Source organism: Electrophorus electricus, chromosome 17 (assembly GCF_013358815.1).
Source record: "Electrophorus electricus isolate fEleEle1 chromosome 17, fEleEle1.pri, whole genome shotgun sequence".
Lineage (NCBI taxonomy): Eukaryota > Metazoa > Chordata > Actinopteri > Gymnotiformes > Gymnotidae > Electrophorus > Electrophorus electricus.
The window spans coordinates 3,402,826-3,430,689 of NC_049551.1; the positions used below are offsets into that span (position 1 = coordinate 3,402,826).

At 41.4% G+C, this 27,864-nt stretch overlaps 1 protein-coding gene and 1 long non-coding RNA gene across 2 annotated transcripts in view; both read right to left on the bottom strand.

Annotated features, from left to right (window-relative positions):
* The window catches only part of LOC113575097 (reticulon-4 receptor-like 1), a 94,115-nt gene that overhangs the window by 30,131 nt on the left and 36,120 nt on the right, over positions 1–27,864 (bottom strand). The window lies entirely within an intron of this gene.
* On the bottom strand, positions 26,092–27,034 carry LOC113575098. Its single transcript, XR_003410381.2, has 2 exons — positions 26,943–27,034; positions 26,092–26,841 (listed from the first exon to the last, which is right to left on the bottom strand). It is a non-coding gene; the product is annotated as an uncharacterized LOC113575098 (long non-coding RNA).

A 27,864-nucleotide genomic window follows, 5' to 3' on the forward strand; every position in this document is an offset into this window, starting at 1 on the left:
AGGCCCGTGAAACTCTGCACGGAACCTAAGCACTGGACTTTAACTAAGCAAACATGGGAAAATGGTGAAGGAGTAGAAAGAACACAGAGAGGTGCAAAGCGTTGCACAATCAAATGCGTTCCACTTCATTATAATTTAATATTTGGTCCCGTGAATTATCCGAGTATCAGAACAGCAAGCCTATTAGTAGCAAAGCAAGCACGTTTGTTAAAGAAACAGAGACTTTGATGTTGGGACACATGCACTGTTAATTTCCCCTGTCCTGGATGATTACCCTGACCAAACACTGATATTTACATTTACATAAACTAAAGAGATTGTCTCTTGCTCTGTCTGACATTTTAAAATTCAGTAGATTCCTAGAAGAGAGGAAGTGAGTGCATGAGGGTACTGAGGTAGCTAATATAAGACTTTAAATGCTTAACCAAATGGTCTGTATTAAAAACAAAGGTGATACGCGTCAGTGCACACTAGCGCTGTAGGACAGTGTAAAGTCCTACTTTTTGGTATGTGAGCATGTCCTGCCCACTGCTGAGTTTTCATGCACAAGCTGCAGTCTATGTTCTTAATGACTATGCACCCTGAACTCTATATAAACTTGTCTATAATCACTTATTGATGAATTTCAATCAAATCTTCACCAAAAGCAAAAGTTCAACAAGTGATACAATCATACTGGTCAGTTTATCACTCTTCGCATCCACTCACTGGCAATTTTAGTGCAATCAAGAGTTGACCGCAAACTCAAATACAAAGTACAGGTGAAAGACCCTGTTAGTAGTGAGTCTAATGGAACAGGAGTATCTGGTTTTGGATTGTTGAAAGGTGGCAACCCCAGTGACGGACTAATTCCAGCCCAAACTTGCTACTTTCATTCGGCCCTCTGAAGTGCCATGGGACATGCATGGAATGGCTTTGTTCGAACCTGTACTGTAGGGACAGTATAGGGAACATATACATGCTCAGGACAGAACTGTACTGGTGGAGCATTTGCATAGCGTGCTAGTGTAGGGAACATGTATATGCTCGGGACAGAACCGTGCTGGTGGTGTATCTGCGTAGTGTGCTAGTGTAGGTAACGTGTACATGCTCGAGACGGAACCATACTGGTGGTGTATCTGGGGAAATGCATTTAAAATAGCAGCTTTGAGGCTTCCATGGATTTGGGGATCCAAAAAAGCTATCCAAAGTCCACAGCTCCTCATACTGAGGCAATGGTGAGGCATGGCATGGGCACCGACGCTCATGCGCTTGGTTCTGCTGGTCACAGAGATGGCCAGGGCTTGCTCAACTGCCGTGGAGGGAGGGAGGGCTAAGTGAGCCAAAGAAGGGCCGGATAAATGAAAACCAAAAGCCCTGCGATGTCTCTGCTGTTCATAGGCTGCTATCAAACCTCATTGGGTTTGTTTCTTAATACTCCCACGACTCTGTAGTAAAAAGCATGCGTTTTTTCAGCCTTGAGCAAATGTTTCAAGTCACATCCCTTTTATATTTCTCAGTGGTTCACACAGACAGACTGAACGCAGATTAAAGACTGGGAAAGCTGGACGTTTCATATTTGCACATTTTTCAAGCTACTAGGGAATCAGAATTGGCCAGAACACATTTATAGCTCTTTTCCATTTGAGGTGCATATGATCAGTGTCAAACAAAAACACAAATGCTTATATATACCCACACGTGCCAAACCTGTGATATGTTCATATTCCCTCGCCCCCTCACATTGACCCCTTTAGAAATATCTTCCAGTAAATAACATTTGATTTTCTTTCTGCATTCCATGCTTTGGTATTGCATGAGACGAACCATATATATATATATATATATATATATATATATATATATATATATATATATATATAAATATAATTTTTTATTTTTTTGTCATGTGTGGCCCCTCCTAGCACCCTTATTGTCATGGTTTCCTGTCTCATGTCTTTGTTTTTTGTGGTTCTGTTCCTTAGTTTCGTTTTCTCCACCCCTCATGATTTGCACCTGTGTCTTGTTTAACTCTTTTTAGTTCATGTATTTAAACCCTGCCTTTTGCCTGTGTTTTGCTGGTCATTGTAATTCTAGCCTCTGTGTGTTGAGTCTAGCTGCCTCTTTGTCATAACCTGCATCCCCTCTTTGACATTGTGTGCTTTTGTTTCATTTAGTTGATCATGTATTCCTCTTTGTTTTGGCTGACCTTGCCTTGTTCTAATGACTATGAGTCTGGATTTGCCCATATTAAATCTCGTTCTTCTCCGCACATGCGTCCGCCTCCTGATCACTTACTGTTACAATATTCATATTAATAATAATAGTATATGCTACGTAATACTACACATCCATGCTGCATGTACAAATTTAATTCTGATTCGCAGCAGTGACGGTTCCATGTGTGACTGATACTCCAAAGGCTGTCAAAGCACCAGCCTGACTACACCCACTGAATCATCCAACAAGTGCACTTGCCACACTTTCTGTGAGCAACTCAGAGCCTGAAGCCCCTGGGCAGCTGCAAAGCTGTTTCGCAGATTCCTGATTGGGGTTTTATGGAGTGATTAATGATGAATGGGGCACGTGAGTGTGGAGAGAGGCTTAACGAGAGAAATTAGAGCCATTCTAAAGGCCTGGCAGCGTGCTCAGAGCAGTCCTGCCCCTTGTCCAGAACACAGGCATACGAAAGATGGAACTGCACTGCTGTTGTTCTCCAGCTAAGCACTTCAGAGGGGCATCTGTGTGAAGTTGTTAATTAGTTAATTAGTGTTTGTGCATACCCTCGATAACACATCTTGCTTCTGCTTTAGGTGCATTTGGGTGTGGTGTGTGCATGTGTGAGAGAGAAAAGGGATGATTATGTATGCGCATAAGTGCATGCTCATAGGTGTGTGTGTAAGTGTGTTTGTGGGAGATTAATAGCACTTCCCGCACAGTGCACTCTCCCCCTACGGCCCAAGATGGTCCCTTTATGTTATTACGTGGTATGAAATAAAACTAATGCCTGCACTCTCTTAGCTATTCAAGCTAATGAAGACAGATGCCACAATCAGGTAAAACACCCCCTTTTAAATATCACTGAAGGGCTGAGTGTGTGGTATTATATTTCCTGCAGATTTTAATATCAGACATATGGAAGCCCATTGGAGTCCCTGGTAACAGTGGAGGAAGACTGTGAGTGAATGCCAGAAGACAAACTTAAAGCCCCTGTTTAACACTATTATACATTTATCACACTCACAGACAGACAGACAGACAGACAGACACACACACACACACACACACACACACACACACACACACACACACACACACACACACACACACATATATATACGCAAACATGTCCTGATTCCTGTCTTTGTGATGGAGTTGCTGAGTCTTTGTTCTATGACTGTTAAAATCTGTCACGATATTTGATTGGCAGAAATATCATCCAGCTAAAATCTAGGGATTCTAGCTAACTTCCCATGTGTGTGGTGGATTGGCTGCAAGGCGGAGGGACAGGGTGGGGCTTGAGGCAGATGGATCTGCTACTCATAGATCTGTCCTTTTGGGACAATACAAGAAGCCATCCCTTTTCACCAAGGAAGACTTTGTGGTCATTTTCTACACACTGTCTAGTTTTTCATACTTCTGTCTCTGGTGCCCCATTAGTGCATTATTGCAAGTTTATGATTTCTTTGAGGTTTGTCGTGAACACTAAATACAAAACACAGTTCCAGAAGGCCACATGCCATGCGAAATGCTGTTTTTTTCACATGCTGCACCCCTGTCCATCCTGCCCCTCAGGGCACTGTGCCAGTGGACGTTCCAGAGGTCACGTCCATCACGACAAGCTGTTTTACACAAAATCTTTCCAACTTTAACAGCTGATATAACTTTGCAATTGGATTATACATATCTGGGACAGAAGGTTCTATGTTTAATCTTCCCCTCAGCTTCAGAACGATTAAACCTGGAGCCTGTTATGTGTGATTACCTGTTCTAGCACACCATACTGGGCAAACTGGGCTTTACCCTGTGTGATTGGTTTGTTTCAGCTTTGATATTGCTGACTAAGATATTCCACTAGAAGTTAGCACAATAGTCAACGAGAAGGAAGAAGCACTCTCTATCGTATTAGAATAAATCCGCGCTCGTGACCTGCCCCAGTCTGGCAGGACTTGACTCTCATTGTTCCTCTATGCCAGCTGTTGGCATTCTCGTGGCAGGTGCTCCAACTGCCTTGACCCTGCTTTGCATACCTGGCCAGTAGACTGTCTGCTTGTCTTTATAAGGCTCCAGCTCCAGTGCAAGTGCGAATAGAAGTGGTGTGACACAGCATCTCAGAGTCGAGAGATATTGCTGTAACTACTGTCGGGCCCCTAAACTGTGGCCAGATCTGAACACTGTGCTTCTCTCCAGGCCAACAGAACTCTGGTACAGGAGGGCTTGTTTCACCTTTGTGCTCTATCCATTCAGAACAACTGCTTTCAGCACCTTTAGCTGAATTTCTCTATCAATGTGCTCTCTAGTACCAAGTAGGCATGTTGTGATGAGGCATGTTGAGAAATCAACCTGAATGATGTGCTCTAAATTGTCCTGTTCCCATGCCAAGAAGCAGGAGGTGTGTGGTTTGTGCATGAGCCAGTTTGTGCATTAGCCATTGTTTGTCCTTTAGCCAGTGCATATCTGATCAAGGCTTGAATACAACATTACTGTTGATCTGAAGATGCTTTATTGCTTGGCCTTGGCCATATAGATAACGGTACAAGCTTTGATATGTAAACACTGTGCAAGCACCTCATTTCGTGAATAACAGAATTCCAGCAAATTATTAGGACCCCTTTTCAAACTAATGGGCTGGTCATTTGCCACACTGTTCTCGTTTTCACTGGATCTGCTTTCTGGCCACTCACTAGCAGAACGTGGCCATGGAGAAAGACAGTCAACGCTTTAAAGTGCTGGTGTAGTTTTAAGCAGAGCTTTGATTTAACCTCTCTGCGGAGCTTCGTGAAGACGTGTGTCTTGGTGTCGTGGTTATAGCTGTGTCTCCTTGCCAGTATCCTTGTACCCCACAACGAGGATATTGTCTGCAGTATGGTTCTACACACTGACGCCTGCCAAGAGCTCATGCTGCCATCTCTGATAGGCCTCTGGTGCCACTGATACACCAAAAGGGAGTTTAATCACAGCATCCTCCCTCCGGACGTTCAGAAGGTGGTCATGCTCTCCTCATTGTGCCTGCGTGGAGAAATATATCCAGATACCCAGAGCAAACAGCAGTGTGAAGATTGCCTTGGGAAATTTACATATCACTTCCTCAAGTGTGGGCTTTATTTAGCGTACATAGCAAAGGGCCATGTTGAGGAACTTGGGGTCAAACCAGATAAGCAAATTCACAGCTTATCTTCTTCTTTCACAATGACCACCCAGCCGATCTGCTCAGTAATGCTGCTCGCAGGAGCTATATGTCTGTCGGCCTTGTGCTGATCAAACTCTGCTTTCATAGCATGTTTCACTGCCATAAGGACCTTCCTAGGGGCTCGCTGCATTGGCCTAATGCAATCGGTATTATTAAAGTGTGCTTTACCTGTAGTAATAGAACAGGGTTAAAAAGACATGCAATGTTATAAGTGTCTTCTTGCTCAGGGGGGTAGATTAGCTGTTGCATCAGTGGTACTGCAAACAGTTATCAGCTGGGAAAGTGAAGTGAACAAGACCCAGTCCCTCACAAGAAGCAGTAGCAGCAGGTGATCCTTCTCAGCAGTCTCACACTCTAGCTTGTATGCCTGGCTATGCACAGTGCATTCAGTTGTAAACAGTCCCAGTGGTAGAATAAGATGACATGAATAAAGTTTCAGGTTAGTTACATATTATGGCACATATTATGGCACAAGCCTCATTTTATGTTTCAAATGCATTACATTGCATTTGGCATAAAGTTGCATTTAGCAACTTAATAAGAACTGTTAAAAATGTAAAAATAGCAAACAGCCATTTTGTTCATCGTAAAAGCATAAGACTGCCAAATTTGGCTTGTCAACAGTGTTTATATTAGCTTCTCTCATTTGTTTTTTGCTTTTCAGGCAAACTGTGGCTTATGCACTCCTTTGAATGTCTTGTATCTCAGGAACGGTATTGGCAACGCAATTATCTGAAACTTATGCAGAGAGGTCTGCCTTTGTCGTCAACTGTGTATAGCACTAATACTCTTAGAGGTGGTCCACCTTGACTGCAGTCTCCTGTCTGATGTTTCTGCCAGTATATTCATGTACAATACCCTTTTGATTCTTAAAAGGTCATTCCTAAGATCACAATATTTCACAGGTGAATGACAAGACTATCAAAGAACTCCTGTTTACAACAAATGAAGATGCACTGTTTGTGGATCAGGGAGTGCTTCAAAAATAGCAGTTACATCATCATGTGCCGGTCATCGTGACTGTCGAAGTGACAGCATTCAGTGCCCATCCCAGTAGTCTGGGTGGGTTCCTGGCCTGGTTTGACAGCATTGAGTGCCCATCCCAGTAGTCTGGGTGGGTTCCTGGCCTGGTTTGACAGCATTCAGTGCCCATCCCAGTAGTCTGGGTGGGTTCCTGGCCTGGTTTGACAGCATTGAGTGCCCATCCCAGTAGTCTGGGTGGGTTCCTGGCCTGGTTTGACAGCATTCAGTGCCCATCCCAGTAGTCTGGGTGGGTTCCTGGCCTGGTTTGACAGCATTGAGTGCCCATCCCAGTAGTCTGGGTGGGTTCCTGGCCTGGTTTGACAGCATTCAGTGCCCATCGCAGTAGTCTGGGTGGGTTCCTGGCCTGGTTTGACAGCATTGAGTGCCCATCCCAGTAGTCTGGGTGGGTTCCTGGCCTGGTTTGACACCATTCAGGGCCCATCCCAGTAGTCCGGGTGGGTACCTGGTTTTTCATAAAGTTGAATATCAAAGGTCTTTAAACTTGGCATGAGTTTATCTAATTTGTTCTCAGCTCTCCAGTCATTGTCATTAGTGCAGGCAATAGAATGGTTCTAGTTTACAGTAATAGAACTGGACACAGATCATTTTAACTGTAAGAAGGGGAAACACACCTGCACAAAAAACAACACTTTCAGGCTAAACAGTAAAATGAACTAAATGTTCACTGGTGGTTGAACCATTCGACTTCCCTTCCTTAACACGGCTATACTGTAGAGGGCAGTGTCTCATTAGATCAGAATTCAAAGCATGATTCCCTATATAACAGTCACATAAACAGTCACACACAAGAATCTCTTATATAGTCTCTCTTTCACTCTCTCTTTCTCACCCATACATGAACACACACACACACACACACACATGCACACACAGAAAGAGATTGTGCTTAGGTGTGTTAGTGTGAATATGTCGGTGTGTGAGGAAGAGAGCGAGATAGAGAGAGACAGACAGACAGAAAGAGAGAGAGAGAGAGAGAGAGAGAGAGAGAGAGAGAGAGAGAGAGAGAGAGAGAGAGAGAGAGAGAGCATGAGCAAAGTATTCATACATGCAGTTGAGAGGTCATTTGAAGATCATGGTAGACATTAAAAGAAACAGCTGACCATGAATAAGTAAAGATGCTCTTAGCTTTGACACTCCCTCATATGTATAACATACTCTCTCTCTCCCTCCCTCTCCAGCTCCCTCTCTCTTTCACCCCTCCTTCTCTCACCTCCCACTATCCACTTGTTTTCCTTCTTTCCTTCATCCACCGCCGTTTTCCAACCCACCATTAGTCTCTTGCTCCATCTCCATTCCTCCATCCTGTTCAGGAACGTTCTGTAATTTGCGCCTGGCTGTTCCATATCTAATTCCCAGGGCTTGCAGGGTGAGACCTGGCTGTCAGCATTATCCGCCAGCACCACCACACGCTCTCAGCAGTGGGAGCCACGTGGAGGAAAGGTCCCACAGATGTCCACAAGACACACACTTTTAGTTCTGCTCACCCCACAGTGTGTATGTGGTTCCATCCTACATAGCAGTCTATTTTACCCCTTGGTGTGTTTCTCTGTGTGTGTGTGTGTGTGTGTGTGTCTGTGTGTCTGTGTGTGTATGTGAGGAAGATCAGCCTAGTCTTACTGGCTATTTAGTATCAAGTGCCACCAGTCTAAGTCTCCTTGGTCTGGGCTGAATTCTACTGCAGGATTAAGAGCTTTCACTGATACTGTAACTGTACCAGGGATTTTCGTGACCTCTTAATCCCAGCCACCACACCTTGTACCTTGTCTAGCACCAACAAAGGAAAGTTATTTTCTATAAAAGGTCAAAGGTGATAGCACAACATGTCACGGCAAAGCTGTGTATGTATAACTGCTCAGATCAGGTCTAGGGTCAGTGTGTTCTGAAGATAGATTACCACTCGCTGTAGGGAAGGAAACTGCTCATGTGTAAAATGTTTCTCTAACCCCACTCTGAGGGAGCCATCATCTTGCCTAATTATGTTCATAAAGAAAATAAATACTGCAAACTCAGACATGCATGCACACTCACACACGACTTCACAGAATTTAGTGAACTTTGAAGATTGAGAACTTTTCAACATACATTTGCAACATAAGTACATATGTTTGCGTAAATTCTCAGAGTTCAGATCACCCTTTGTGGTGAGGGTATCTAAACCACTGCAGTACAGAGTCTCCTGCCTTAGCACGTAAGGCTCAGCACACCTCAACTTTTGAAAGGTCTAATTAGCTAATGGGTTAAATCAGGTGTGTGCTTAAGTAGGGAAGCACTACATCTTGCAGTGCCAGCCCTTGAGGGGAATACTGAGAAACACTGCCACGTGGAGATGAGTCAGTAACCTCCTGCACTGTTCGTGATGAGACTTCCAATGCTCTTGGCAAACACAGCCTGCTCGCGTTGAGCTAACATTGTTCATCTGTGGACATGTCTCTGCTGTTCCCTTTCTCGCTTCTCCAGGGACGTGTCACTCCAAGCAGAGTGCGTGCTCTGCTGCCCGCCTGCACGGTCACGAACGTGCTCACGCCCGATTAGTCAGCCGTTACATTCAACGCAGATGCTTAGCACGTGAAAGGGCACCAGTCAATGAGCGTTTTCACATTCTGCGTTGATGGATAATCAGCCGGGTCAGCTCTTGAAGCGAATACATTCACGCATTCTCCCACATATGTATACACACATACCTTCACACCCAAGTCTTAATCTGATAACACTTGTCCTTGTTCACAAATAAATGCACCCAGACCAAATCCTCATCCACCTGCAGTTTGCTCCCACATCCCCGTCAGGAATAGCATTAGCTAGTCTGGATTGAGATGTATGGGGCTCTTAAAATAGCCTTTACAGATGACAGAGGTGATAAAACTGAATGTTGGATAAGCATAGCGCTTCATGCTGATCGATGGCAAGGAAATCGAGTCTCATCATAAGCGGGAATACATTTCAGGAGCGGGGGGACCTCAGCTGAGAGAGAGTTGACACTGCATGAATGGTGATGCACTGACTGTGTGTGTGTGTGTGTGTGTGTGTGTGTATGTGTGTGTGTGAGTGTGTGTGTGTGTGTGTATGTGTGTGTGTGAGTGTGTGTGTGTGTGTGTGTGTGTGTGTATGTGTGTGTGTGTGTGTGTGTGTGTGTGTGTGTGTGTGTGTGTGTGTGTGTGTGTGTGTGAGAGAGAGTGTGTGTGTGTGTGTGTGTGTGTGTGTGTGTGTGTGTGTGTGTTTAAGAGAAAGACAGTGAGTGCTTTGTTTTTGTTTTCCCTTGAGACTGCTGATGTCAACAGATTTTGCATTTTTAATCTCGCTTGCCATTTTTTTTCATGCCGCTGTTCAGGTGAAGATTATGTAAGTCTATTACGTTAAGCATTGAGGAGTAAATGGATTCTCTGTAGCTTTTCTGTTTCTCTCTCTCTCTCTCTCTCTCTCTCTCTCTCTCTCACTTGTCTCTTTCTAAATAGCCACCGTCATACTCAGAACTCCCTCTCTTACCTACAGCGCGTGGCATTATTTACCGCAAATATATGTACATTCATTTTACACACACATTCTTCTTCTGTAGTACTTCTTTTACTCAAAACAAACCTAGTCCATCCTTACAGATGTTCACCTTATACAGGATGGCCTACATATGCATAAGGTCATCAAATATTAGTTCAGTTCAAGAATCATATGTGTATACATCTCAGGGCAAATATCCAGTTTCCATAAAATCTGTGTCACCTTTCCTGACAACACCAAGGAGAAGATGACTTGCCTCTACAAGCTGCTCTCTTTTCTAGGTGTTTGTGAAGGTAGAGGAACCAGGCTGGACATGATCAGAGACCAGACCACAGACTGCTTGGTGAAAGAAACATCACTACACAGCAGGACTGTACATTTATGGAAACTTTTATCCAGAATAACTTACAATTATAACTGAATTTGAGAGATAAGGGTCTTGATCAGGGGACCAACAGTGGCAACTTGGCATTGATGGGGCTTGAACCAGCAAACTTCTGAATACTAGTCAATTACCTTAACCACTAAGCTACCACTATCCTTAGCACTAACTGACTCTAAACAGAGGGATCCTGTTTTTTGACATTTCACACAGCATGTAGCAGTAGGGCCGTCGGTACTTGTCCCGATCTAGAAAAACCGCTGTAATGAATTGTGTGACAAATTTCTTTAGGACTTCACAAAACTCATATGAGCAGATGTGGGTTATGTACACTGATTCTTGCTTCCACTTAGTAGCAGACGAAACAGCTCTGTGTGGAAATTTAAATGAAGTACATTTCCAGACAGCATGAATGAGTGTGTTAAAGTTTATTCATGTTTTCTGTGTGTGTGTGTGTGTGTGTGTGTGTTATCATACTAGTCCAAAGCTCCCTCCCTCTGCGCTCAGCATGGCCTCTGCCCCTCTGCTCTACTGCTGCTTTTGGAAATTACACCCCAGAGGATTAAAGTGCTTATCAAAGACTTCCTGCTGACCACCACACTATTACTGTCATGTCATTTCTCAGTCTAATGTGGCCTCAGGAGTCTTGACTACCCTCTGCTCTCCTTCAGTAACCCACAGCTGGTCTCAGACTCCTTACCGTCAGGCTCCCAGACAATCACACACACACACACACACACACACACACACACACACACACACACACACACACAAACTCGTATATAAACACACACACACACACACACAAAAACTCAAACATAAACACACACACACAAACTCATACACAAACACACACACACACAAACTCGTACATAAACACACACACACACACACACACACACACACACACACAAACTCATACATAAACACACACACACACACATAAAGTCATACATAAACACACACACACACACAAACTCGTACATAAACACACACACACACACCATACAGGGACACACGTGCATACACACACATAGACACAGGCCTGATCGATCAGATTAATTACAGCCAAATTAAGACGCTTGTTTTAGGAGAAGCACTTCACATGTCAGTAAGAGAGCTTAAGCACACAGAATCTCACGTGTACATTGGACCCAGACAAAAACAGTTCCCTGGAGTGGAATTAATACCCCAGGGCATTTGTGAACTGTATTACTGTTTTTTACAATCACTTTCACACTTGTCTTAATACCATGTCCACTTTTTCAAAACACTTAACACATTCACCATATCAATAGACTGTGTGAACTAAACTGTCTATACTTGTGTATTGCTTTGATACAAAAGGCATTCAATCAAAACTTGTTCAAAAATTCATGAATCCCTATGTCAGTCTCTAAGTGTTCATCACCAGCAAAAGTCTGTAGAACTGCTGCAAATTTTGCAGACATTTAAGGTGCTCTGTTCAACACAGTTTTTTTTTATATGTGTTTTGCATTTCTAGTCATCAGCATTGATCCCTGTATTTCAGCAGTATTCCAGTTCAATGGTATCTTGGACTCTAACCTTCTGTACTGGCTAGGATGTATTCTATGAGTAAATGACAAAGCACTTTTGTAAATCGTTCTGGATTAGAGTGTTTGCAAGATGCCATAAATGTAAATGCATGTATATAGGGAAAATATAGAGGTAGTTGTCACTGAAGAGATTTTTCCAGTATTACATGTATAGCTGAAACTGTCATTACAGCTAACGACCTACCCAGATGATAAAAATCTAAGACCCAATGCAGGTGACAGGATGGATGGACCAGGCTGACAGAAGATGTCTGATACTGATAAGCAGACAAATATGTGTGAATTACTGTATACAGTGAAAACACTGATTTGGTATTACAGTACTGTATTTGTTATATATATTTGTATATATTTTTCTTTTCTGAACTACAATGTCACTGTGAGAAAAAAATGGCAAAATACAATTTTTAAACCCTCTGAAGAAGTGGGGATTTTGTGATTCATTTCATTTAATATATTTATTTACATTATACAGAAAATATAATGTTATTATGGGCTTCTGATACAGTAAAACATTAATTTATTACATTTTACTGTAACATTTTTCTGTAACATTTAACTCAGTCATGGCATCTGAGAGGTAAGCCTTTATTGCTACTTGATGAGAAATCAGCCAGCAGACAAGTCTGAATGAATAAACCATCACTGACTAATCAGGATATAATCATTTCTCGATTTCAGGTGACCTCTGCATGATCTGATACACCTGGAAGAGTGTGACACTAAAACGCTGGGAGGAAATACAGAAAAACAAACAAACAAACAAACAAACAAACAAACAAACAAACACACACGCAGAGGTAGTGAAGTAGAGGGAAGCTGGAGATGTGGTGAGAGGCTGAAGGAGGTGAGAGTGAGTGAGAATCAGGGAGACACAGAAGTATGTGTCAGGGAGGACCAAGAGGCGGGGCGGTGCTGTTAAGAGCACTTCTCACAGAGTATTCCGGGTTAGATGAACAGCCTTGCAGGTTCACTGAAATATTAATAAACACATTTTTCCCTCTTGCCATTCCCCTGCCGTTCCTCTCTCCGCCCGAGCCTCTCTGCACGGCACCTCCGTCTTTGTTCCTCCTTCTCCGTCTCTTTCGTTGGGACTGTGGGGAATGGACACAGCTTGCAGAAGGCTCCGCTGTCACAATGGTAGGCTGTGTTTGGAAGCTGTCGAGCTCTGTAATAATGTCTGGATCCCCTTCAGCTTTGGAATTCACTGGAGCGGAATCTTGATTCGGAACAGCACAGTCATGCAGTCCCGTCACACTGACAGCACAAAGAATCCCACCTGCTGTCTTCCACTCCTTTCTCCTTAACTGCAGGGCTGCTTGCAAAAATGATGGATTCAGCGAGGCTGTTTACTGTTTACAAGGAGCGCACAGCAGTTTGGATATTGGAGATGTGTTTAATTATGTCTGGTTTTAGGTACATCTCTTTGGTTTTTGTTTTTTTTGTTGTTGTTGTTGTTTTTATTTCCCAGTGAGAGCGATTCAGCTTTTATTTGTACCACCTCTGTACTTCACAATAAGAAGACTCGTGCCAGCTCCACAGTGCTTCTGAAGCCAAGAAGCTCCTATTGCCTGGAAGCCAAGACTAATAAACACGTGACGCTCTGGGGAGAAACGGCTCGATGCTAATCTCCATATGCGCGTCTGCTCTCCATAGCACGGGATTGCAGGGGTCTGGCAAGCATATGGAGACCGGCCTCGCCCATGTCTGACCCCTGTGATGGCTCCGGTACTTGACTGAGGTGTAAAAGGTGCGGTGTTACATAGCCTTGCAACACTGCTGTAGTTTGCAGCAGGGACGTTTAGGAAGGAGGAATCCCGGGACTTAAAATCTGTGTATCCTCATCGCATCCAAACATTCATCTCCATTCCAAACCCCCGGCACCTTAATCTGACTGCAGGCGCTGCTCTGACCCGGACCGCACTTCTCCGGTTATCAGCTCTTACTCCACGGCGTGTTAGTGTTCTCCAGTACCTCTGGGTCAGGAGCTCAGAGAGAGGTAGAGACCACTGAAGGCGGTTGTAGTGACCTTCTGCTGAGAGGAAGTTGGCAACTTCTCTTCATACTGTGTAATTCTACCTAGATGACCTTCCATTCCATTCGCAAACGCTGCTGTGAGTGACAATTTTGCACAGCAGTGCATGTCCTGATAGACGAATTCAGTTGCAGATTAATATGCGGACCACAAGGCCAGGTTTGACATGACCCTCATGTGTGCTGTGATAGGAGCATTTCCTAAATGAACTGTAGAAATAAACAGCTGCACCTCTGTCATTTTTATGAATTATTTAACAGTTTGCTTGAATTCAGCATGGTGTAAAAACTGGTAAAGATTAGTAATATTACCCATAACAATACATAATACACCAATATCGAGTCACTCTCTCTCTCTCTCTCTCTCTCTCTCTCTCTCTCTCTCTCTCTCTGTCTCTCTCCGTCTTTCTGTAGCTGCAGCTGTCTCTGTGGTCCATGGGAGACATGTATGTGGTTAACTCTGTTTCACCACAGGTGTGATGGAGCAGACATGCTGGTTAAATCACAGGTTGTTCTGAGTTGAAAGGCCTCTGTGCTGAGCCACAGCCGACTCCTCTGCCTGGACTGAAGTCAGTACGAGAGTGACTACAAACTTTGTTTAGTTTGGCAGCAGTGGTTAGAGGCCCACAATTAGAAACACAAGCAGGAGAGGGAGGGGGACTATCAAACCGTCAAAGTATCAAAGGAGACAGATCAAATGCAGTTGTTGGAGGGAGTAATGAATGTTCTTAAATCACAGCTAAACAAAGCCAGAGAAAAGTGCTGACTCCTCTATCATTAATGCATCAAACATTATGTCTCCAAAAATGTAATAGCAAATACATTGGCTGACCTTTAAGTAGGCTATATAATTATTCTGACAGTTTGATACACATAGGCAGTGCTTGAAGAACAGTACAGTATGTGTGTCTAGAGCATGAAAACCAATATTCTGCTTATTTCAGAAAATGGAAATATCAATCAGCTTTTTAAAGAGTCATCTTAATCTTTATATTCACAATTTTCCTTTTTTTTTTTTTCCCCTAATTTTCAACACTGATGAGATTTTCCAGGGACTGTAATGCAATAAATGAAAAAGAGATTAAATCCATGATTCATTTTCCTGCTTACAGTTGTGCCCACAAGCAGTTTAACACAATCAAAAGATCCAAGATCATTTCAAATACATGGTAAAGATCACATTTTTGTGTGATAGCTTTGTAGATATGCTTCATAATTATAGATATAATTTGAGATAGAGTCTCTCTTAGAGAATAACTGCCATTGGGGCATTGGCGTGGAATTTAGGACTAATAAGAAATATTGAATTTTAACTTGATTGTAATAACATTAAGATAAAAAGACATTAAGGTAATGTACTGAAATGAAGAGGTAAATTAGGTTATCAGTACCGCAAATGACTTTAGTAATTGATGTGTGATCTAAGTAACCTGTCTGGAGGTAGGAGATAGAAGGGCTGCTGGGATGTGCATGTCAAGCCCATCAAATTTGTTTTGTGCAAATGTGCTGCCTTTCGGTCGCTTTCTGCTTCAGCACTCTCCTGAAATCAATTTCCCCTCTTGATTGTAACCTGCTCCTTTTCATTTATATGCATGTAATTTCTCTCTCTCTCTCTCTCTCTCTCTCTCTCTCTCTCTCTCCATCTGACCCAAGCTCAAGAAAACAACATCTGAACATTTCCAGAGCAGGAGAATGGAACTACTCCCCTAAGAACTGAACAGTCATAACATGAACCTGCTGTCTTCAAGTGTTGCACTTCCCTTACATCACTTCCTGTGTGAACACACAGTCCCATTTTAGCACATTTGCTCCCAATAAGTGCCTAATCAAACAAAACTGTATATGAACTATATACTATATATGTAATGTGAGTGTATATGTATGAGTGCAGATTTAGTATATATGTGTGAGTACAGATTTCTTCTGTCAGAGGTGGACGCGCACGCGTGCATGTGTGTGTGTATGTGTGTCCGCGTGCACACAACTGTGATGCACGCTCGGATTTGCTTGTGCTTGAGAAATAAGCACGCGTCAGCAGGAACGTAGGAATAAAAGGTAGAATTTGGATGATTTCCACAGTTTCGTTCCAGTTCATCATAGCATGAATATTGCCAAAGCACATTAAACTCCAAAAGACAAATGTACAGGGGGATATCAGACATCAGAAATGGAAGGAGGCTATGCCACAAACAGGATGATCATTTCTGTGAGGTCCACACTGTAGAAATGTGATCTACATTACATGAAGTGATAATACCTTCTAATCACCACTATAGTGTTTCACTGCTCTGTTCACTATACTTCACTACTCTCTTCAATACACTGTTCACTACATTGTTTCACTACACTTATTTTTCCATGTGTCTATTTAAATTTTGAAAATTCAATTACCTCCTATTACTTTTTGAACAAGGAACACAAAATTAATTTTCTGTCACTCTATTTGTGTCACTCCACTATTAGATGGACTAAGACTATTAATACTTTTCCATACACAGCTTTTACACGTTATGCCGCATGGCTTTTAACAAATTATTTCACTGTAAATAATTTAATATGTTTCAACCTTAATTAATTTGCCTTAATTAAATCATTCATTTTAATTATTTAGTTATTTAAATCTAAATTCATGTAAAAGAATTTTCTCATTTTCTAATTCCAGTACTTTTAATCTGTAGACATATCTCTGAGATAAGCACTGGCTTCCAAACACTGGACCTTTCACCAGTCTGAGTAAGACTTCACATTCAAAAATTATACACCGGGTCAAATGACTTACCCAAAGGTCCCAGTTACTAATCTTTCACTCCTGATTTAATATTCCACAGTCTGATGACTCAATATCTCCACATTTAAAGTAATGCATGTAATATAACTGCATATGAAAGCCCAGCAGGGACATTCTCAAACGTGGCGTAATCACGAAGAAAGCTGCTGCTGATGGGAGGCTTATTCAATTCTAGTAACTAGCAGCAGCCCACAAACTTGTTCCTTTCAATTTCTCTCCATCTCCATCTGTCTGTCTATTCTGTGAGAGCAAATCAGTGAGAGTTTTAAAGATGCCACTCTTGTTAAATTTATGATGTGTGTGTGTGTATGTGTGTGTGTGTGTGTGTGTGTGTGTGTGTGTGTGTGTGTGTGTGTGTGTGTGTGTGTGTGTGTGTGTTTGTTTTTACACAGGACAGCTGTGTAAATGTACTGCTGTATAATTGATGAGGCACCGGAAGATCGAAAGTACTGGGCTGCAGCCACACACACACACGCAAATGCACAAATGTGGGATATGAGTACCCAGATGTGTTCTCTCTCTCTCTCTCTCTCTCTCTCTCTCTCTCTCTCTCTCTCTCTCTCCCTAAGACACACAGGTTCTCTTCCTCTCAGACTCAGACACCCTCTCTCCTTTAGACGCAGGTTCTCTTCCTCTCACACTTCTCTCTTTTTTCTCTTTGAGACGCACACTCTCAGATATACACTCTCTTCTCTCCTTCTCTCTCTGTTTTTGCTCTCTAGCTCCCTAGGCCTGCTACCCTGTCTCACCACAGGCCTTGAATCCTTTAGCAAAGTCTTTTTTTAAAAACATCACATAATGTCTGGTGTTTCTGTATTTGGATCGGTTTTCTAGACAACTTTGGCATGTTTTATTAAAGGCCTATATTTTACTAGAGAGATTGGGCACATCCTAATATTCAGAGACTCTGTAATGGTGTCTGATAATTAAAAAAACCCAACAAAAACACCCTGTCTATCAGCCAAACAGTCGTGACCAGTACGGAGCACCTATGTACCAAAGCTCTAGTGTTTCCTGCTAAAACTGGCAGTGTAAACTGTGTAATGTGTTCAGCTCCTATTGCTTATGGCAAGATCAGCATAAAGATTCAAGACTGTAAACCCCTTGGATAATATGTGGCATGCAACTTAGTTGGTAAAAGATCTTTCTCTTATATAAAACTCATAAATTCCAAAAGAGCGTTCAGGAGAATATCAATAATGCAAGCTTCATAGGTATTTTAAGACAATATAAAAGTTTCACATGTTGTGTTTGGGATTACACATAGTTTGTTGGGTCTTTTTCTAACAGTCCTCCTAAATGAAGCTGGAACTAGTCACTTTTGTATCTGCTTGGGATTTCAAGTTGAAAACCTTGCGAATTTGTTTTCACTTTTATATGTTATTCTTTCAGCTTTTGCAGTTACAGATAACTTCTTAGATCTAAGTGAACTAAGTAGTGAGCAATGTAACATATCACAGTTTTTTAAACCTACTATTAAGCATTAACTACTTTGACAGTGCAACCACTACTGAACACCTCCGCACCATTAGAATGAAGGACTTGTCATTTCTAGTGGCAAGGCATTTTAATATGTGCCTATGAAAAAAAAATGCACATGAAAACATAATTTTTAGAAGATTTATCCCATGGTACAGTAAACAATTACATGCCTTCAAACAAATCTTGACAGTATGAACAATATTTTTCAGGTCTTATGAACTGCATAGAGAAACGTATTATTATCTATACGATCTTATTATCTACTTTGTTTTTATTATTATATTGATTGAAGTAATGTATAATTTCATTAATGTACTTTATAATGATGTTTATATTTTGCCTTCTTTTAAATACTTCTTCCTATGCTCTTACTATGCTCTAAAGCACGAAATGAATTAATTCAGGGTGTGCAAAAACATGTGTAACTGTGTATTTTAATTACTAACGCATTCTGTTTCATTCCTGTGCAGTTGTTGAACACCTTCAGTGGCATGACATTTTACTAGTAATGGACATTGCTTCAATGATCTATTTGCATTGCCAGTTATTTCTATGGCATCTATTAAGTTAAGAAACTTGATCTAGACTATCAGAACTTTAGAACCCAATGGAATGAGTGTAATGATTTAAAGATCTACTGTTTTGAACACAAACATGCTTCACCTCCTAGAACTCCAGAACTTCTCCCTCTCAGACACAGCTGATGAAGGACCACTACCTGGAATGTCCTGTGGAAACCGTATGTACTACTCAGAAATGTTAACTAACGGTACATCTTTAACTATGGTACACTCCCAATTTCTCCAGGAATCTTCTTCATACATATACACATACATACACACACATAAATAAGAGAAGTTAGTATCGGGACAAAAATGGAACCATCTTATGCAAACCTCTTCACTGAATTTGTTGAGAATTATTTTTGAACAATATACTCGACCTGTATTTCTGCAATAAATTTATGACATTTTTTGTACTGCCACAAGCACATTTGAAGAACTTTATTTTTTCTTTCTCCAAGTTCCACCTAGCTCTGGAATATACACGGAATATAGCACAAGAGGATAACTTTTTTTTTTTTTAGATGTTTTAGTCTGAAAATTCTGGTTTAAGTACCGCCATCTATTATAAACCTAAGAAATCTCATTCTTATTTGCAATACACTTTTCCAAAGCCTGCAAAAATTCCCTCCTTAACTTACATTAATGACATATCTGATAACATGACCAGTTGTTGTCATGGCAGCAATGAAGTTAAGAAACTTGAAGAAAAAGAAATGATCTGCACTCTCTGGACTTTAGAATCCCATAGAATGAATGTTAAACATCTATTTTTTCTGATAAAAACTGGTTCCTCCGTCTGGAACTTGAGAAGCACTCTGCTTGTGTTACTGATGAAGAACCTGTCTGAAACACCCTCTTTCTGTGGAAACCTTGTGTATTTCACTGCAATCTCTCTCTCTCTCTCTCTCTCTCTCTCTCTCTCTCTCTCTCTCTCTCTCTCTCTCTCTCTCTCTCTCTCTCTCTCTCTCTCTCTCTCTCTCTCTCTCTCTCTCTGATTAATGAATCCCATTCAAAAAGCACAAAAGACAATCCATACATTTCAGGGTGATTTCAATGCAAATAAATAGTTTAGCACCCACAGTGTAATGTAATAAGCATGAAAGTAGTTTTTAGATTGGTGACTGCCTAAGAAGAATATGCCGACATTCCAGAGAGGATTATTTTACGCATTACATTAAAATTTCACCTCAAAATACTCCAACCTAATGTTCCATTTCCAGACCTGCGCTACATAATAGAAATCGGATTTCCATAGTCTTTACTACACTGCACACACTCCATTTTGTTTACTAATATCTGGTAAACAATCTGTCTCCATCTAATATGCTGTTGCTTAATAAAGTAATGGAATACATTATAGCAGGTCCAAATGTTTCCTCCTGTCAGGCTTGCAAATCGTGCAGAACCATCGTGCAGAACCATCTCTGTGTCCTCTTTTGAGAAAAGCATACTGCTCCACGTTTAGGTATGTTTGGTGTCCAAAAGAGTTAGATGGGTAATTGTGTATGTAGATAATAAATCACCACAATTACATTTCCAATTACTTCCAATTATATTTCACTTCATGTAACGTATTTGTGAATGGCACTTAAGAATGTGTCTGTATGAGAATGGCACATGTCTTCTGGACAGGCCCTCATGACTTCACACCATGTATCTGAAACGATGCTTCACGTCGTGTCCTAAAAATAAACCCCCTCCATTCTCTCTGTAATGACTTGAAGTTAAAGACTGGGAATCCTCAGAGAGACTGGATTATTTGTGGCACTGTGACTAGATTTGTATTAGAGAATGCAATTGTGATTAACATAGGCATTAGCTACAGTATGTAAGAATTGCAGAATATAAGGTGTGTAGTTGGCTATACATTATCAGCAGTAGTTATTTGGATAAACAGAAATAAGAGGATATTACGTCAGTACAATTAACACACTTCTGCCAAGAATATACACAATGCTTCAGTATATATGTCCAGTCTGGATGGTAGATTACTGTAATTTCCTGTAATCTTCACCTCTCCACCTCTTGGTCTATCTGAGCAAATTTATATGGTAGAATAATGGCTCCATGAGGAACAGCAGAGGTCAAAATTAATGACAGGACAAAAGGAGCACAAAGCGAGACGAAGGCAACTTGTTTCTCAGGGGCTACAAATGGCCTTGTAATGAAGCATGACATTGCTCGCTGGTTATCAACAATGGTGGGAGAGATAAAGACATATTTCACAGTAATACCTAGGCGAGATTATCAGAAATATCAGACAATCAGTTAAAGATCCCCACTCATCTATATATATATATGCCACACCAGTAAATTAAGACAGCATACTTCAATCAAATGCACTAATGTCTCTGCTTAGAATACTTCATGAATATTTACTCGTGGAATGAATATTCATGCACAGTAATAGACTGAGCATGTTTGATAATGAATGAGAATATGAATATTTTCATGAAGATGAATGGCTGAGTGAGAATAGCCACAGGAGCAGTGGATACTATCAGTGTATATGAATTAGTCCCTCGAGAAACATAAAAGAAATATTCATGCATGAACTGTATGTTACACTGAACGCCGTCACTATTAATGGAGATTTGCAATAAGAAACTGTAATAAAAGAAATTTACATTCGCATTTTCTTCATGTAGTGATGGTGTCAGAAAAAAAATCATTTTGGATACTAAGCATTGTGCAGTGTTGCATTACTTTACAATCACAAAGCAAAAGACAGAGATATCTTAACAATAGTCAGAATTACATGAGATATTATCTAGCCCAAGGTTGGTCCCCAGCACCTGGACTCAGCACACAACCATACTTGGAGGACTTATCTGTGCTCGCCTTACATGGGCACTTAACATGGGCAGTCAGGGCAATGCAGCAGGGATACATGCATGAAGTCTGTCTCATGTTACATGATGGTCAGGGCCGGGCCACAAGTCTCTATGCACATGTTCAGGACTCCGCCACTGGTCTCTCTGCAAGGTCAGACATACATTTCAAATGTGACTAAAGCCAGCACCAGAGACTTTAAGATAAAACAATACCCCCAAACACTGAATTTGGTACACCCTGCTGAAAGAGGTGGTTGATATGTTACCTGCCTGGCTTCAGTGAAAGCTTGTCCCCTGTATAAATAAAGAGTAAAGAATTTGCAAATGAATGTTTGCATTGTAATGTATAATAGTTGTACCCTGGAAACAAAGTACTTAAAAGTTATACTGCTCACATACAAATGGAAATGTACCACACATTCAGTTCAAACCAGAATGGCTATTCTGGTGTGTGGGTTTGAAACTATAGGAGATGACCTATGTAATGCCTTTATTTTGTCATATACATACACATGTACTGTACAATAAAATGCTTCTTTTCACATCTCCTTCGTGAGCTGGGGTCAGAGTGATGGGTCAACCATTGTGCAGCACCCCTGGAGCCGAGAGGGTTAAGGGTCTTACAGTGTTGTGGATTCAGAGCCAGGATTCAAACCCACAACCTTTGGATTGATAGTCCAAAGTCCTATCTGCTAGAAGTATATGTCACTGCAGGAAATCTCCATTTCCTAAACAGACCTTTGCCCCAGCTCAATGCTTGGACTGTGTTTTAACACAAGCCTAAAGATGCCTCAGCAGGATAAAGACTAATGGAAGATCATTAAGCCATTGTGGTGCTCTTTTACACACCAAGCAAGGTGCAGCACCTCCGCTGAATATATGAACCTAAATCTCCTCGACCACTGAGGCTGCTCTGAACAAGTTAATTAGCCTTATCACACCTTAGTATAAATGGAGAGGGGGAGGAGAGAGAGAGAGAGAGAGAATAAATGATTTAGGGTCATAGAAATGGGCTGAGCATAAGCACGAGGCTTGTTTTTAACTTGTCCCGCTACGCTTTGTGCTGAGAGTACAAAGGCTTGTGTAAACAGTATCGAAACCTGATGAGATTAAAGAGAGAGAGAGAGAGAGAGAGAGAGAGAGAGAGAGAGAGAGAGAGAGAGAGAGAGAGAGAGAGAGAACAAGGGACTCAAAAAAGCAAAAACACACATGGTAAGATGGATTATAGCACAAAGTCGAACTTAGAAGTAGGTTTGGGCATGCCAAATATTGATACGAATGGACTGACCAGAAGTCAAAGTTCAGCCAAAATGGCTTCAATATCGCCTTCTATCGGACATGCAGAGCCCCATGTAGAGAAAAAAAAGCCATTCTTTAACACCATATATAGCGCACTGCATAGGGGGTAGTAAGTACTTTCAGATTCAGTACTTCTCTCTCTTTACTGGGCTTAGTGTGCACAATACAATAATGCTGTTAAATTCAAAATAATCATGAGAGCTACCCTTATCACATTTCTGGATACCGTTATATGAGGCATGTGGTCAAAAAAGCAGAACTGGCAGTAGACAAACAATCAGCTCATTTGCGCCTTCTCCCACACAAAGCTTTGCCACCCTTTCGCTTGTTGGCGGATGTCCTACGTGCCCCTTTGTGGTCGCAGAGGCAGTGCTGACTTGGAGGCACAGAGTTGCAGTTAAAAGAAGCCCAGTGGAGAACTATAGATTGGGCCCATTTCACTATTCCCATATATTATACTCATATATGTGGGTGTGTAATAGGGTCTTGCCTGGTCCATATTAGCTAGTTGCATAAGCCTACACCAATATAAGTATGTTTAATTTTAGTCAGGGTGCATTTATGTTGGCTAAGAAGATTCCTTTCCTGCCAGATTGGAGTTAGGGTGCATGGCATACTCCTGCAATGTCTAGAGTATCTCCACTTAATACATATTTCTCTAATGAAAATTGTGTCTTCATAAGATGTCTCCAACTACTTTCTAAGAAGCAAGGAGCAAAATCAACATAAAAGCAACCAGATATTTCTGATTTAAGAGGCAAAATCATGTTTAAGGAGAGAAATGGAGTTTGGGATGAAAAAAGTGATACAACAAACCAGCAGGTGAGAGAGGGTGCATGAGAGACATAAGGACTGAGAGAGCGAGAGAGAGAGGGAGAGAGAGCGAGAGAGAGAGGGAGAGAGGGGGAAGGGTATGAGAGAAATGTGCAGGAGTAAGCTGTTTGCACAGGTCTTCAGACAGCAGACAGAGACCTATGTCTCACCACGGCAAGGACACACGTCAAGGAGATCCGGTTTTTCCCATGTAACTTAAAGAGCAAGATGTCGTTTAAGACAGCAGAATGTATTACTCTCTCATACAAATGCACACACTACATGGCCAGCACCCTAGCAGAGATATCCATGAAAAAAACCCACAAACAATCATTACAGGAAGAGGCAAATAATGTATATGATAGAGAGAGAAAGACAGACAGACAGACAGAGAGAGAGAGAGAGAGAGAGAGAGAGAGAGAGAGAGAGAGAGAGAGTATCACAAATGTATCCCAGAAACTGATACCAACATTTTTTTGTTCCCATTGCCAAGTCACTCATATATAATTATTTGAGTGTTACATTCATTTCTTTATCACATTGAATTCAGCACCGAGAGTTGTATTTTGCTTCCTGTTAAAAAGACCTAGGTTTTGACCTAAGTGTCTTTTAAAATCAAACCTGCTTTCTTTAATGAAAAACACAAAACATTATGCTTTTACAAGCAATGTGGACCATGGTTCTGTTTGCATGTACTACTGCACACACACACACACACACACACACACACCCCTACACACACACACACACACACACACACACACACACACATATACACACAGAGACTAATCCTTGTGATTGAAGAGCTCTCAGTCGGTTAATTAAATTTGCCAGTGATCCACTGTGCACATGCGCACACACACACACACACACACACACAAATAGAGAAGGAATGGGAGAGTGTGAGAGAGTGAGAGAGAGAGAGAGAGAGAGAGAGAGAGGAACAGGACCTGAACAATCGCAACACTCCTATTTATCAGAAAGAACAGAAGAGAGGTCATATTTCACCAGGGTGTTTTTAGGCATGGCAGGAACATGATCTATGTGCACTACACTCTTTAACTGTGCTGGGTTTATTCCAAAGCCATTGATTTCCAGCAATCACAATCATAATGTCAAAATACTCGAGTTTTTTTTTTTTTTGTTTATTTGTGTGTGTGTGTGTGTGTGTGTGTGTGTGCTTGCATGCTTTTTTTCTGTGACTGGGCTTGATTTATAACAGCTCAAGCTAAAATGCAGCAGTACAAACAAGTGCCACCCTCTTGCCACACGATGCAGCAACACATGCAACCACAGCAGGCCTAACCCATCATCACTGGGCTTTTGTTAAGGAACCTGCAGCCGACAGCTCGGCTGGGGCCATGATGATCATTACAATTGGGCTAAATGTAGCAAGAGCCCATGCTACATTTGTGGATGAGAGTGTTAGTGTCCTGTGTGCAGTTTCGGTGCCCATGTGGTCGGGCAGTGCCGCCGGCCCCCCGTTGCATGCGGCTCTTTTGGGTTCATTTGGACTCATGTTTCTAATGAGTCCTCAGCCCAGCAAGCAGCCAGAATAAATGGATAATGGATTTTGAAAAAGCCATCTGAACAAATTGTGGCTCTAAGTGAATTCATCAGAGCGATCTGAATGGTCTTGAAAGATCTGGAGTATCCCCCATTTATTGTTGTGGAGTAATATTTAAGAATGTGCATGGGACATGGGACAACTATGGGAAAAAGATTCAGTATGGCTGTGTGTGTGGAGAGAGTGAGATATATATATATATATATATATATATATATATATATATATATATATATATATATATATATATATATATATATATATATATATATATATAGAGAGAGAGAGAGAGAGAGAGAGAGAGAGAGAGAGAGAGAGAGAGAGAGAGAGAGAGAGAGAGATAAAGGACCAAATCTCGGGATCTGTCTGCTCTCATTAAAATCTTTTCTTCAAACTTACAAAAACTGCACCCAGTGGAAGTGAAGCTCTCTGCATTGTCTGTATCTTCTCCCCTGCCTCAAACACATATTGATATTTTGGCTTGCTCCACCATGCAACCTGCCTACTAATATGAGTAACTTTGATCCTTGCATATCTTACCGGAGGCAAACCGCGTATGTTAAGCAAAGCCAGAGCTTCACTGAGGAATGATATGGACACAAGGTTAGGCACAAAGGAGGTGTGTGTAAGTGTATGTATGTATGTATGGTTGTGAGGAGATCTGCAAGATACTCATATTTAAAGGTTGTTTATAAGTTAAGATTTAGACAGATAAACAGGGCCCTGTATGTCTAAGACATTTTCAGCCTCAGAAAAAAAACTTTTTAGGAACCTACAGGAAATTTATGTTCTATTTTTTACCCCCAAGAAGTACAAAGCTTGCCTTGAAGAAACAGTTAGACTGTGGACTTTATTTCTCTAATATTACAGTCAATGTCTTGTCACAGTTCAGGTAAGAGATGTAGAAACAGAAGCTCATTAACAGCTGGTGATAGGGACACTTTGCAAGAAACACCGTTATGTCACTTCCTGTGAGTGCACACACACACACACACACACACACACACACACCCAGACACACAAGGAATTGAAGATATGATAGAGAGAATGAGAGAAGAGGGAGAGTACATCCCTATCTCTTCTCAATACTGTAAAGAGAGGTGCGCATGTGAGCTGCATCTTAACTCTCAATAGGAGAAGAAGGTTGAAAAGTAGGAAGAACGAGATGATGAAGGCCAAAAATACACATCGGAAAAGTGAGACATCACAGGATATGAAATTTAATTTACAGTGTCTCGAGGTTTAATCATATTACCAAAGACAAAATGAGGACCAGAGTCATGAAGAATCTTTCACTAGTGCTCTTTAACAGTATACTCACGTCACTGACAGTAAAAACAGGGTTTTTTTTTTACTGACATCAAAAAGTAAATGATAAAAAGCACGAACATTGACAAGCTGTGTGCACACAGACAGAATGAAAGAAGGCAAATACAAGCAAGACTAACAAAGACTAACAACATTGTCAGTGGACTTGGCGTCGTGACCTGAAGGCTGTTAATTGCTCGGAGAAGGCAAACGTCGAGTCTTTTATCCATCCAGCCAGAGTTGAGATAAAATTGGCGGCAGCAGATCTAAATGGAACAGAGATGAGCCTTTCAACTGACGCCAGGAAATCAAACTGACAGGTCTGATGATTCACCCAGAAGAGGAGGCTGTAAACATTGGTATTTACCAGGAGAGCGACAGAAGGATCGACAGCTTCTGGATGACAACTTCCCCCCTTTTAGTATCTCAGCTGTCTTGTAAAGGCCAGCACAATGCAAGTCCCTCCCTCGGCCTTTCCGAACAACGTTTGCTTTTCTCCGCACAATTGAGACTTTATTCAGGCATGAACAATACACCCCCCCCATGTCACGTCACACTTTCATAACTTCCTTATGTTGTGATTCTCATTGTGGGTTTTTTTTTTGTTGTTGTTGTTGTTGTTAATTTCATCACTGCTGTTTTTTTTAACGCATTTCTTTTGTTGTACATGAATGGCGGTGACAAGAGCAGCATGAATGGAGAACACAAAGTGATAATGACGTAGCTGGAATGAGAAGAGCTGGTGGCGGAAGGCGACGTGTGCCTTGAAGCCGGCTGTTTGGTGCCTCAAGCGCTCTGTTATCATTAAGGTTCTTTTCTGAGGGTTTTTTCAATCGCCTTAAACGAAATGGCAGATAACATGCATAATACTGTTTAAGCCAACTCGAACTGCCAAACCAAAATCAATTTGCCTGGCACTTGAAGCTCTAAATGAAATATTCATTATTTATACAAGATTTAAAACATCTCCTAGGACCACATGATGCACACAGAGCATTCAGATAGCCAAATGTATCAAGTCTGTAGGTTTTTAATCATTGGATGATACACTCTTCAAATCAGCAGTAGCTTCAGTAGTTACAAATCAAGTTTGCCATTACATTTCACTGTGCATATTAAAGAGAATAGACACTGTAGGTTAATATAAAGGCTAGATTGTTTACAGCACCATAGTCTACAAACATCTCCCACTACATTAGACTATTACACACTATATTACATAATGACCTCAATCTCCTGTATAAAGATTTTAAAAATATATTTAACTGCAAAATTTACACAGATTTTTA